At 40.3% G+C, this 11,666-nt stretch overlaps 1 long non-coding RNA gene across 1 annotated transcript in view; it reads right to left on the bottom strand.

Moving 5' to 3' along the window:
• Window positions 1-2,727: 2,727 nt before the first annotated feature.
• LOC120237110 overlaps window positions 2,728-11,666 on the bottom strand; it is an 11,881-nt gene continuing 2,942 nt past the window's right edge. Inside the window, exons 2-3 of the long non-coding RNA XR_005529859.1 lie at window positions 10,665-10,783; window positions 2,728-2,884 (exon numbers count right to left, since the gene is read on the bottom strand). This is a non-coding gene — a long non-coding RNA (uncharacterized LOC120237110). The remainder of the gene's footprint in view (window positions 2,885-10,664; window positions 10,784-11,666) is intronic.

Raw genomic sequence — 11,666 nt, 5'->3', positions numbered from 1 at the left:
GTAGTTTAGGTGGGAAGCAAATTTGAAGAGAGGTTTGTCTTTTGATTTTTGTTTTGTTTTGTTTTGTTTTAATTTAAAGGAGGTCATCATTAACTTGAACTTTCATTCACACCTCCACCAAGTGTCATCTAGAGCTTCAGAATGAACCAAACATTGCTTATTAACTGTCTCCTCTGGTTAATATTGAACTTTAAACTATATTTCATAATTTGGGGCATCACACGTTAAAAATTAATACATTAGTTCATAGATAAGAAAATAGGGATCACGGTCTAAAACTTTTAAAGCCTTATACTATTATTGCCTTTGATTATCCTTTGCATACCTTATAGATAATTATAATAACATCAGAAACTCTGGTAAATGAAGCTACATACATTTGAACAATTACAGTTTCATGTTAAAATGCATCAAACATTGAAAATGGCAAAGCCCTAATGAAGCATCAAGAGCAAGATGGTTTGGAGAAGACCTTACGCTATTTCTCTGCAATCTTTCAGAGACCATGGACTAGGTACTCAAGGAGATGTCATAACTTTCATAACTTGATTTTGTCCAGGAATATCTAGTTCTACTCACTGAACTCATGAAACTCAGCTGTGTTTCTCAAAGAACCAGCTGAAGGAAGTGGGCACAAGTGGTGACGGAGAAGCAGAAAGAAAAGACAAGAAAAGGTGAGAAAGCCAGCGTGGAACAGGAGGTGGAGGTCACAGCTTCACACCGTTTATAGCATTTGTTTCTTCATGCATTCTCAGACTAGGGTGACTTATTAAGTAAGGCCCTTTGTGATCTCACCACCAACTTCTCTACTAAAAATAGGATTGGGCTGGTTTGAACTTGGTGTAAATCTCATACAAGTTAGCACACTGTCGTTTGACAGTGTGTCTGGACTCCCTGGTATTGCCCATTCCCATGAAGCTCTTTTGGCTACAGGGCCAGTGTGCCCATTGACACCCACTTCTCATCATTGGTCTGGGAGCCCACTGAGTCATGGTGACAAACAAGGCAAGGGGCCATAAGCATTCCCCAGCATTCCACATGGTCACCAAATGCTGTGAGGCATAAAGCTGCCTGTGGTAGTGTGCTGTTGGCTGGGATGAGATTAATTAGGGAACAGGATAAACATGTACGCTGCTTTCAGATAAGTGGAGGGCAGCCAATTGAGGCCAGGCCTTCAGCCTGCCTCACAGAAATCACTTGCCCTGGGGGACCCATGGAAACACATGCACTCATGCATAGTTATGAGAACTTTTCTCCAACCCCAAATAGAGCCAGGGTAGAATACAGAAGGCAGATGTCTCCAACTCTATTATACCTGTCTAAATAAATGAATTTTTAAAATGACCTGTATTTAAAAGTTGGATAACAGTAAGTCAAATTGACCAATGCATTTCTGCTGCTGACGTTGACTGAAGAAAACATTTAAGTAAATTTCCATATACAAACACAGAGGCAGAGAATGTATGGCTTGTTTCAAGATAATCCAAAGTGGTACTGTTTATTGGGGTCATCGATATTTTTGAGAGGCTAATGAAACCTTTGGACAGTTTCTTCAGAAAACGTGCACACACACACACACACACACACAAAACTTTGAATGCACTTTCTCTGTAGCTCATTTGTGGACCCATATATAGGTTCAGGTAAGAAATCTTTGCATAGGGCATCATAGAAAATATCATGTGGGTTATTAAAATCTGAAAAATTCGTGAAATTTCTCTATGTACCAGGAATTTCAAATTAGGTACCTAATGGATATTATTTCTAATTTTTATAACAATCTTGCAATATAGGTAGCATTGCCTTTCTTTAATATTAATTTTTAAAGTTTATTTATTTATTTTGAAAGAGAGAGAGATCCGAGGAGGGACAGAGAAAGAGAGAGAGAGAGAGAGAGAGAGAGAGAGAGAGAATTCCAAGTAGGCTCTTTGTGGTCAGGATGCCCACATGCAGGGCATGAACCCACGAGTCATGACACCATGACCTGAACTGAAACCAAGAGTTGGATGCTTAACCCACTGAGCCACACTGGCGCCCTGTCTCTCTTTAATAGATGAGAAAATTGATGGTAAGAAAGATAAACTAACTTCACAGGGAAATAGTATTTCCTAGTGGTTAGGAAGCCTGACTCTGGGGTCAGATTCCTTGGGTTTAAGTCCTGTTTTATTCCCAGTTAGCAGTTAGAAATTTCTGGGCAAGTTGCTTATCCTTTTGTGTCGGTTTCGTCAGCCGTTGCTGGGGACAATGATGGAATGTACTTTACAAGATCTTGTGAAAATTAAATAATACAAGACAAGCCAAGTGCTTAGAACGTTGACTGGCACATGGTGAGCATTAAATAAATATTTGTTGTAATGGCTTTTATGGTTAAAGATCACAAAGCTGGTATGTAGAGGAACCAAGAATCAAGCCTAGTTTTGCCTGGCTGGAGCCACCATACTTTCTGCCATACCATGCAAGTTTCCAAACCTTGTCTTACATTTGCCCTTCGGAAAATCATGTAACATTTCCAAATTTTAGCTTCTGTGGCCCTAAGATATAAACAATGATAGTAATACTAAAACATTTCCCTAGTTTGTTGGGAGGATCCTGTTAAAAAAAAACAATAAATACAGTTTGGTAAACTTTCAAGTGCTATGCCAGTATCTATTACTATTATTATCAGTGGTGAATGAATCAATCTGACTCAAACCAAGGCTTTATATTTTCACTCCCACATTTATCATCATGGAATTAAAATTTTATTGCATGCACTCACATCCGAATCTATCTGGATGATACAAGTCATTGGAGGGTGGTCACAGAACTGAAACAAGAATTCCACAATCTTGACTTGGTACGAGGTAATGTTTAACCACCCCACTCGATTTTCAATAACGTTTGCCTAAGGTAGTAAGAGAAGAAAGCATTTTTAGTAAAACAAATGTTTGGGAATCACATTTATGTTTATCTAAAAACTGAGAGAATGTGGTAGCAGCCAACAAGTTCATTATGTTGGCACAGAAACGTATTTTTTAAACATCAAGTTCATTGTCCTCAGCTGGAATGCATAATTTTGGTTACTTTTCAAAAGGTCAGTTTATTTCTGGGAGTAATATTTCTGCAATGCTAAGAATCAGAAGTCAAAAGGGGAAAGAGGACATGGCCTGTAGAATAGATCATATCCCTCCCTGGGATCCCTTAGGGAAGCTTAGATACTAGAGCTTAGCTGTCCTTAAGTGGAGACTTCCACTCCGGAATGGAATTACAATGTTGCAAGAGACCCATTTAATCAAATTTCATTCCGTCTTGTTCACAGGGTCTGATTCCCCAGACATCACCTCGGATCTCCTCTCTGCCAATTCACGTCCATTGACTCCTTTAAGAAGAAACTCACAGTTTACATCAATTGACCAGGCATACATTGAGTGGCTAATATGTACTAGATGTATACGTGACACCAAGACGAAGGACACAGTTTCTGTTCCAAAGCTGTTCAGCCTAGTGGAGAAAATGGTTCTGCCAAAGACCCATGTCAGGACCTGCAGTGTGGTAGGTGCCCAATAAATGTCTGTTGAAAGAATGAGTTCATGCTAATAAAACTGTAAAGTGCTGTAGGAAACCTGTTGCTGGGAAATTAGCTCTTTTTTGTGGTAGGTGGTGGTAGGGGAAGAATTCCCAAGGGAAGTGACATTTGCACGACTTGGGTGGCAGTGCTGGAATTAGCTGGATGAGAAGCGAGTGGGAGTTATTTGAGAAGAACACAGAGGTGTGCAAGTGCAGGGTGGGCTGAGTGGGCTCAAGCAGCGCTGTTTTATTGAGGTTTTCATGTGTGAGTAAAGAAAGGAAAGAGAGCCAGCAAGATACACAAGGGACAAACTGTCACTGCTTTAATATTCTAAATAAGAGGATGTCTCCATTTATTCTGTACTAAGGAGTCCCCGAGAGTTTCACATACTCATCTCTTTCTTTTGGTTCATCCTCCCAGAACTTGGCACTCACCAAAAATTACTGACCTAATGCCCACGCGAACAGAGTTTTGTACTGAGTCTAAGAGTCAGATGTTAAAGCCAACCCCCAACCCACCCCAAGAGTTGAGCTCACACCCCCTACTTCACCACCTACAGGTCTTTCGCTGCTATGGTGCCTTTTTCTATAGGTGTCTAAGGGCTGGGAGGCCAAGTGGCAGAAGGGAAGCCTGGTGATGTTACAGAGCTGGGGCTGGCCCAGGGGCGGGGTATAGTGTCCTGCCAAAATTCACCCGAACTGTGGAGGAGTGGCTGCCTAGACTGACTTCTTAAAGAAATGCCAGTTTAAATAGCCTGGAGCCAGGATACTTGAGCCCGGAATGGTTGTAAAAAGGAATCTCAGACACAGAGCTATGCCATCAGGACAATAGGAGGTTTGCTGCAGATGTAGGGAGAGAAAGGCAAGTCTGAGGGAATTTCCTGAGCTGGTTTCAGATGCTTTTGAAGAATTGCCTGTGACCTCCTCTGAGGATGTGCCAAGATCAAGAAAGGGGTCCATTGTGTAGTGGATGGTTAGAACCTCTTTATCAAAAACGTTTATTTATTTTTGAGAAAGACAGAAAGAGAGGGGGGAGGGGCAGAGAGAGAGGGAGACAGAGGATCTGAAATGGGCTCTCTGCTGATCGCAGTTCAAACTCCCGAACTTCAAGATCATGACCTGAGCCAAAGTCGGACGCTTAACTGGCTGAGCCACCCAGGTGCCTCTAGATGGTTAGAATGTCTTGTATGGGCATTCAGGTCATGGCACCCTGTGCCTACCTACAAAGTTTATAATTAGTTTTTAATGTCTGTATTTCCAACTGCGGTGTAAATTCCACAGCAGTGGGTCTAGTGGGTCCTGCTTCTTTGATGCTATAATCTCAGTGCTTGGCTTAGTAGGTGCTCAGCAAATAGTACTGACGGAATCGTTGGATGTGTGTGTATGTGTGGTGTGTGTGGGGTGTGTGTGTGTGTATGTGTGTGTGTGTGTGTGTGTGTTTCCACTTTCTGGCCCTGTAGGGCATGTAATTACGAGTTTTGTGGAGACAGACAGGGTATGCAAAATCTTGACTAAAACTGGAATCCGCTGGAGCACTTTCCCTGAAAAAAGGAATATGAAGACTCTTCTTTCCTGAAGGGAACCACTGCTTTTTGAAGTTGTACCTGAGGGACCCAAAAAGAACTTTACACACCCTTCTGCCAGAGAACACGATCCTCCCCTGAGCTTCCTTTCTCCTACGAGCCAGGACTGGGTTTTTCATGTAGCAGACACTCAGGAAATGCCTGTTGAATTGATTTTTTAATGTGCGATAGCAGAAAACAAAAGACAGGACATTTCAGATTTTTCTGGAGTGAAGAAAACAATTTAGATAAAGGTCGTAAGAAGGAAGAAGACTGCTTTACAAGTACAGATTTTGATTTGGAAGTTAGCCCTACCCTCCTTTTATATATGGGGATCCTGAGACCGCTGGGTTAAGTACTTCGCTCATCCATGCAAATGCACAATACAGACCCAGAACTTGAACCCAACTTTCTGACCTCCTCTCACACCCAGCCTTTCTCCTTTTTTTAGGAGGTAGAAGGTAAGCATGCCTGGTCTGCGACTGGAAAACAGAGGCTGAAGGTGGTGAAGGCAGCTGAATAGAGTTCAGAGTGTGCACCTTATTAGCCTTGATTTCCTTTTAACTTTGAAGTTCTCTCCAAGATTTTGGGAGTTTTCTTTTACTCAGACACATGCAGTTCTGTACCTCCAGACGGCTCTCCAGCTACACACACATACATATCTGTAATTTCTACAGACAGCTTTGATGGATATCCGTGAGACCACATGTTCTTCCATTCATGCTTTTTCTTTCTCTTAAATATTTATAAAGGTTCACAAGCAGAAATAAAAGTCCTTCAGACTCAGAGCCAACTAAAAATAGCACTTCTATTCCTTGCCAGGCAATCTGGCATCAATCAAGGCCATCAGAAAGACGCTAGGGAGGGAAGAGGAGCTGATAACCTTTTTATCCAGTTTTTTAGCCATCCCTCTCTGTTATTAATAAGTTAGCAAGATTGACAGCTTGAGATGCATCCCACATGTTTTTGGATCTTGCTGCTGAAGATCATTTCTTCTTCATGGATTCCCTGATAAAGTGTGTCCAGGAAGAGAGAGGGCTTTGAACTAGCTAATTGCCGGGGACTCTAACTGTTGGGCAAAGGGAAGGATGGGTGGAATTTTCCAAATGGGGTGGGGACTTCATGAGCTCTCTAGACAACCATCATCTCTGCTCACAAGGGTTAGGCTTAGCTTTCGGCCATATATATGAGGCTGTCATTGACTAATGCACTTGATAATCGCTACCTTGTAGCTGAGGTGTCAATAAAGGGGTTCTTTTTACATCTTGCAGCTCACTAGGGCTATAACTCTGAAAAGTTAGGCAGTCATTCTTTCTGCTCTGGAATTGCCCCTGCATCACCTCTAATAGACAGATTTGGAGTTTCTTCTGGGAAGTCTGATCCCTTCATCCTCTACCTGGGGGTTGTTGCAAAAAGTAAGGGTCATTTTTAGAGAACTGCAGTTACTGAAATTCTAGTCACATTTCTCTGATTCTTCCCTTCCTACCTGTGGTCAGACTCTTATCTTCTTTTGAGTGAGAAAAATGTTTTTAGATCATACTGCATTCTTTTCTGTTTTTCCCCCTGCTTCTCAAAAACGCTCTTTTATGTATTTGAAAGCTTTGATTTTTAATACTTTTATTACGGAGAGAAGATTTAAGGGCAGATATTCAAGTGTAATGTCTTGACTTTGGGAGTCTTAGATTTTACCTGGATCAACTTATCTCCACAGGATAGTATATAAAGTTATTACTAATGGCAGAAACATAATGAAGACAATGAAAATTGGAGATGGTAACGGGTACAAGAGAGAGCAATGGAAAACAACCTGTGGTAATAGCCCATAATTTTATCCTGTTATACAATCTGCTGCATCTTTCTGCCATGTATTTATTTCTTTTAACCTGGGTGTAGTCATTGGGAAAGGGAGAGGAGATAAACAATTCTTCACAAATGATTTGCAATGGGAAAAATAAGGACATTTGGAATGAATTCACATCTGAACCAGGTAAATGACTTTATTAATAATCTACATCCTCTGTATTGTGTGTATCAGTTTTCCCTCAGAAACATTTATTTCTTTGGATTCAACTGAATTGATTGAAGAGAAGAAGTGTCTGCAGTTTTTTCCCCAGTATTCAATGGTCCAGAAACTTTTTTTGTTCAGAAAATGAATGCTGTTCATTGCCACAAATAACTTAAAAATAGAATGGACAAGAAGTTGCTAATTATGCCCACAGACCATTTTTTATTGCTTGAACTTTTTGTTGTCATAGCTGAGAGCCAGACAACACATGGTTCAGAGTGTATCTTCATTGGCTTTTCTGTTTCCCAACATTAAAACAGGATCGTACTTCAAATATGAGATTGTTCTGATATTTAAAGGAATAAATGGATATGAAAGAGCATCAAAAGTCCCAGTGAACTATATTTGTGGAAGAAAAAATACTGTGCTTGTTATTAATAAGGCTGATAATGAAAATGATGTGAGGTGTATGTAAATATGCTGGGACATCTCATAATATTACCTACTATTCCTTAACTGATACCAACTCACACAAGCCCTCAGTGCCTTGGTGTTATTTTGCAACATTAATGAAATTGTTTTTGCTCCTGTGGAAATATAAATTTCCATTATCTTTTCCTTGATGCAGGTGGGAAGAGCTGCTGATCAGTGTTCACACAGGCAACCCTAATGTATTGAAGACTGGTATCCATATTTATCTCTGTCTTTCCTTAGTTCCCTGAGTGATCAAATGATGACAATTTCTGTATGCATCTTTATGCCCCATGATCAAGTTACCTTTTATTTTTTTTGTTGAAAAGTGACATATATCATCATGTAAGTTTAAGGTGTACAGCATGACAGTGTGACTTACATATATAGTGAAATGATTACCACAATAGGTAATCTTTTCATAAAATTAAAAGAAAATTGAGTTTCCTGTGTTAAGAACTCTTAGGATCTACTCCTTTTACACTTCTACATATTCCCTAGCACCGTTAGCTATCATCATCTTGTTGTACATTATATCTCTAGTACTCATTTATGCTATAACTATCAATTTGTACCTTTTGACGACTTCCACCAATTCCCTTTCCCTTCCCCATGTTGTCTCTTGATTACAGGAGCCATTGATACTTCTGCCTGTTGTTGGCATCCATTCACTCAGAATGCAGGAACCAACACATAAAGTGTTTCAGGCAGTATGTAAGTATCACAGAAGATATAAAGATACTGAAAATGCAATTCTTATCTTCAAGTTTCTTTCAAATTTAATGAGAAGAAACAGACATGAAAACAGCCCATTCCATTAGAAGGTATAACCTGGTGTGCTTTGAAGCAGTATCCAGTATGTGTTACTTCTCTGAGAAAGCCAGGATTCACTGGTCCAGGAACTGAGGAGTGGAAATGGATGGGGTACCATTCACTATTACCACTAGTGATCTACTAGCCAAACTTTGGTTTCCTGTTCTTATGACTTTATGCCTTATTGGCCTAGAGGTCTTAGCTCCAGAAGGAGGATTGCTTCCATCAGGAGATATAACAATGATTCCAGGGAACTGGAGGTTAAGACTGCTGCCCATCCATTTTGGGGGCTTCTCAGGCCTCTGAATCAACAGGCAAAGAAGGGAGTCACTGTGTTGGCAGTGGTGACTGATCCTAACTACCAAGGGAAAACTGGCTTACTACTCAACAGTGGGGATAAGAAGAAGTACGTCTGGAATGCGAGAGATTTCCTAGGTTTTGCCATGCTCTGTAATTAGGGCCAATGGAAAAGTACAACAACTTAATCCTGGCAGGATTACTAACGGCCAAGACTCTTCAGGAATGAATGTCTGGGCCACTCTGCCAGATAAGGAACCACAACGAGCTGAGGTGCTCGCTAAAGGCAAAGGAAATACAGATTAGGTGGTGGAAGATAGTTACAAATACCAAAGGCAAGCAGGAGACTAGTTACAGAAACAAGGACTGTAACTGTCATGAGTATGCCCTCTGAGCTGTAGCACAGAGCCCGATGTGGGGCTCAAACCCACAAACTGTGAGATCATGGTCTGAGCCAAAGTCAGACGCTTAACCAACTGAGCCACCCCTGTAGGGGTCCTCCTAATCCCTGTCACCTATTTTACCCATCTCTCCACCCGCTTCCCCTCTGGCAACCATCATTTTGGTCTCCACAAATAAATATCTTCTTATTTACATATTCACCCAGATCCTACTCGTTCTGTTTCTCTGGGGAACTCTGACTAATACACAGAGTAAATCGTTAATAGAGGGTCAAATAAGCTACTGAGGTAATCTAGCTGAAACCATTGGGAAACTTGATGGAAGAGCGGAGATCAAAGACAACACCTGAGCCTGATGTTTGTAAGTGATATTGTTGCCAGAGACATTTTTCACTGTGGGCTAAGGAAGAGCATCTGTGAATGTTTATGCTGATATTGAGGGTATGGAGAAAGTGTAAGTAAACTTTGCCTACAAAGGGCGAGATGGTAAATATTTAGGCTTGTAGGCCAAATAATCTCTGTCTCAACTATTTAACTCTGCTATTGTGCTGTGAAAGCAGCCATAGACAATATGTTAATGATCAAGCATGGCTTGTTTCAATAGAACTGTATTTACAAAAGTGTCTGGTTTGGTCCATGGGCTGTAGTTTGCCAACTTTTGGTCTAGAAAATTGAGTATAATGTACCCAGAGTGAGCTGAAAATTGACTGATTCATGGAGGGTATTGACATGTGTGCTAAAGATTTTGATGCATTTCTATGGTAATGGGGAACCACTAGAAGCTTATAAAGACACAGGTAATCAGAAAAAAATAAGCAACTTTTCTGATGATGTTGAGAATGGATGGAAATGGAGAAAGAACACCAATTTATGAGGTTACAGTAGATTCTATTAAAGATTGGCACATTTCTAATTCTATGGTAAGTATAATAAAGGCTCTTCTCAATAGTTAAAATTATAATCCTTTTCAGATTTCCCTTGTATCAGTCAGGATCTCAGCAGGAAACAGAAAGAGCACTTAAATTGAGCAATTAGAGTATACTAGAGAGGAAGGCTGTGTGGAAAGCACAAGAAATGGTGTAATACTTTCAACTTTGTAAGAGTAGATTGTTGACTTCCCCATAGGGATGAGGTAGCAGTGGTTTCTGGAACTCAGAAAGAGAGAGTTAAAGTGGAGAATGGTGGAATCTCAGCCTCACTCCCAGTGATGCCACAGGAATAAAAAGGAATCATTATCTTGACCTCAAAGCACTCTCTATTGACCAAACACAAGAGGAAGTCAAAAAGCAGGTGACCATTTGGTGCAGTGTGTATGATTCAGCTTTCCAGGATGCAGAGTAGGATGGAGGGGAGCAGAGTGTCTTTTGAAGGGGAAAAATATCCATTCTCATTATGACTGGGGATGGACTTTCCTCTCCTTGAAAAGTAATTTGGCAGAGATATTTAGAACTTCTCAAATATCCATGTACTCCCCAAATTTCTCCATGTGCCAAGTGAGGTCATGTGACTAGTTCTGAAAACTGGATTATGTTACTTGTGGATTGAAGCATTTAAGGGAGAACACTTGACCTTGTGGCTTTCTCCTCCTTTGTTCTGGTAACTGGAAGCCATATTGGAGAAGTAGATTAGAGCCTGGTCTATCTCATGGAAGAGAGTTGCCTTGAAGAACTTTGGAGCTGCAGCAAATTCTGCATAATTAGAAATAAAACTGCATCATTGCTCTTATAGTGTTAGTGAGATTTTTAGGGTTAATTTCTTCCTGCAGCATAATTTAATCATCCTGACTAATATAGCTAGGAAATGTTTAGCCTCTTGAAAACTCTTGAAAATGTAACTGGCTTGTATCATTTTGCTGAAGATGAGTTTGCCAGTAAAGGATCTGTGGGATATATTTAAGAATGAATACCAACCACTGTTTGCTATCTTCTTTCTGTAAGACTGTGGCGGGGGTTTTACTGATCCTGGCATCCTTATTACCCAATTTATTTGATTATTTTATTTCTGAATGTGCTTTTCCCCCAAATTTCACCTCTCCATTCTCCCATCCAGATGTCACTGGATTAGATACTTCTTCAGTGTCACTGTCTCTTGAAGGATAGAGGCCAAATGAGTTTCTTAATGTGACCTGGAATGGAGGTTATCAATTTGGAATCATAGACTCTCCCTATGAACTGTGGGAGAGCTTCAACTTTGCAGCCAGATGTCCTTGGGTTAACGTTTCATTTCTGTTGTTGTGTGACCTTGTGCATATGCATACTTATCTATGCCTCAATTTTTTTCTCATCTATCAAGTGATAATGCCTACTTTGTGGGACTATTGTAGGCATTTTAAAGATACATGTTAAGAAAATAGCACAGTCGCTGCCTGATATACTTTAAGAATGAAGTGATTGATAATCTTCCTTATTTTTCAGGTAAGTTTGTAGCTGACAGTACTTAAATTAACCATTTCATGGTCTCAAGTCTTTATTTCATGCATAATTGTATTGGCTGGGCCTCATTTTCAGAGAGATTTGTAGGCTTTTATAAAGACAAACTATCCTAAAATTTGTATGGAACCACAAAAGACCC

Source organism: Hyaena hyaena, unplaced genomic scaffold (assembly GCF_003009895.1).
Source record: "Hyaena hyaena isolate Hyena2069 unplaced genomic scaffold, ASM300989v1 scaffold_171, whole genome shotgun sequence".
NCBI classification, from domain to species: domain Eukaryota; kingdom Metazoa; phylum Chordata; class Mammalia; order Carnivora; family Hyaenidae; genus Hyaena; species Hyaena hyaena.
Note: the sequence above shows the minus strand (reverse complement) of the source record. Positions and strands in the feature narration are given on the sequence as shown.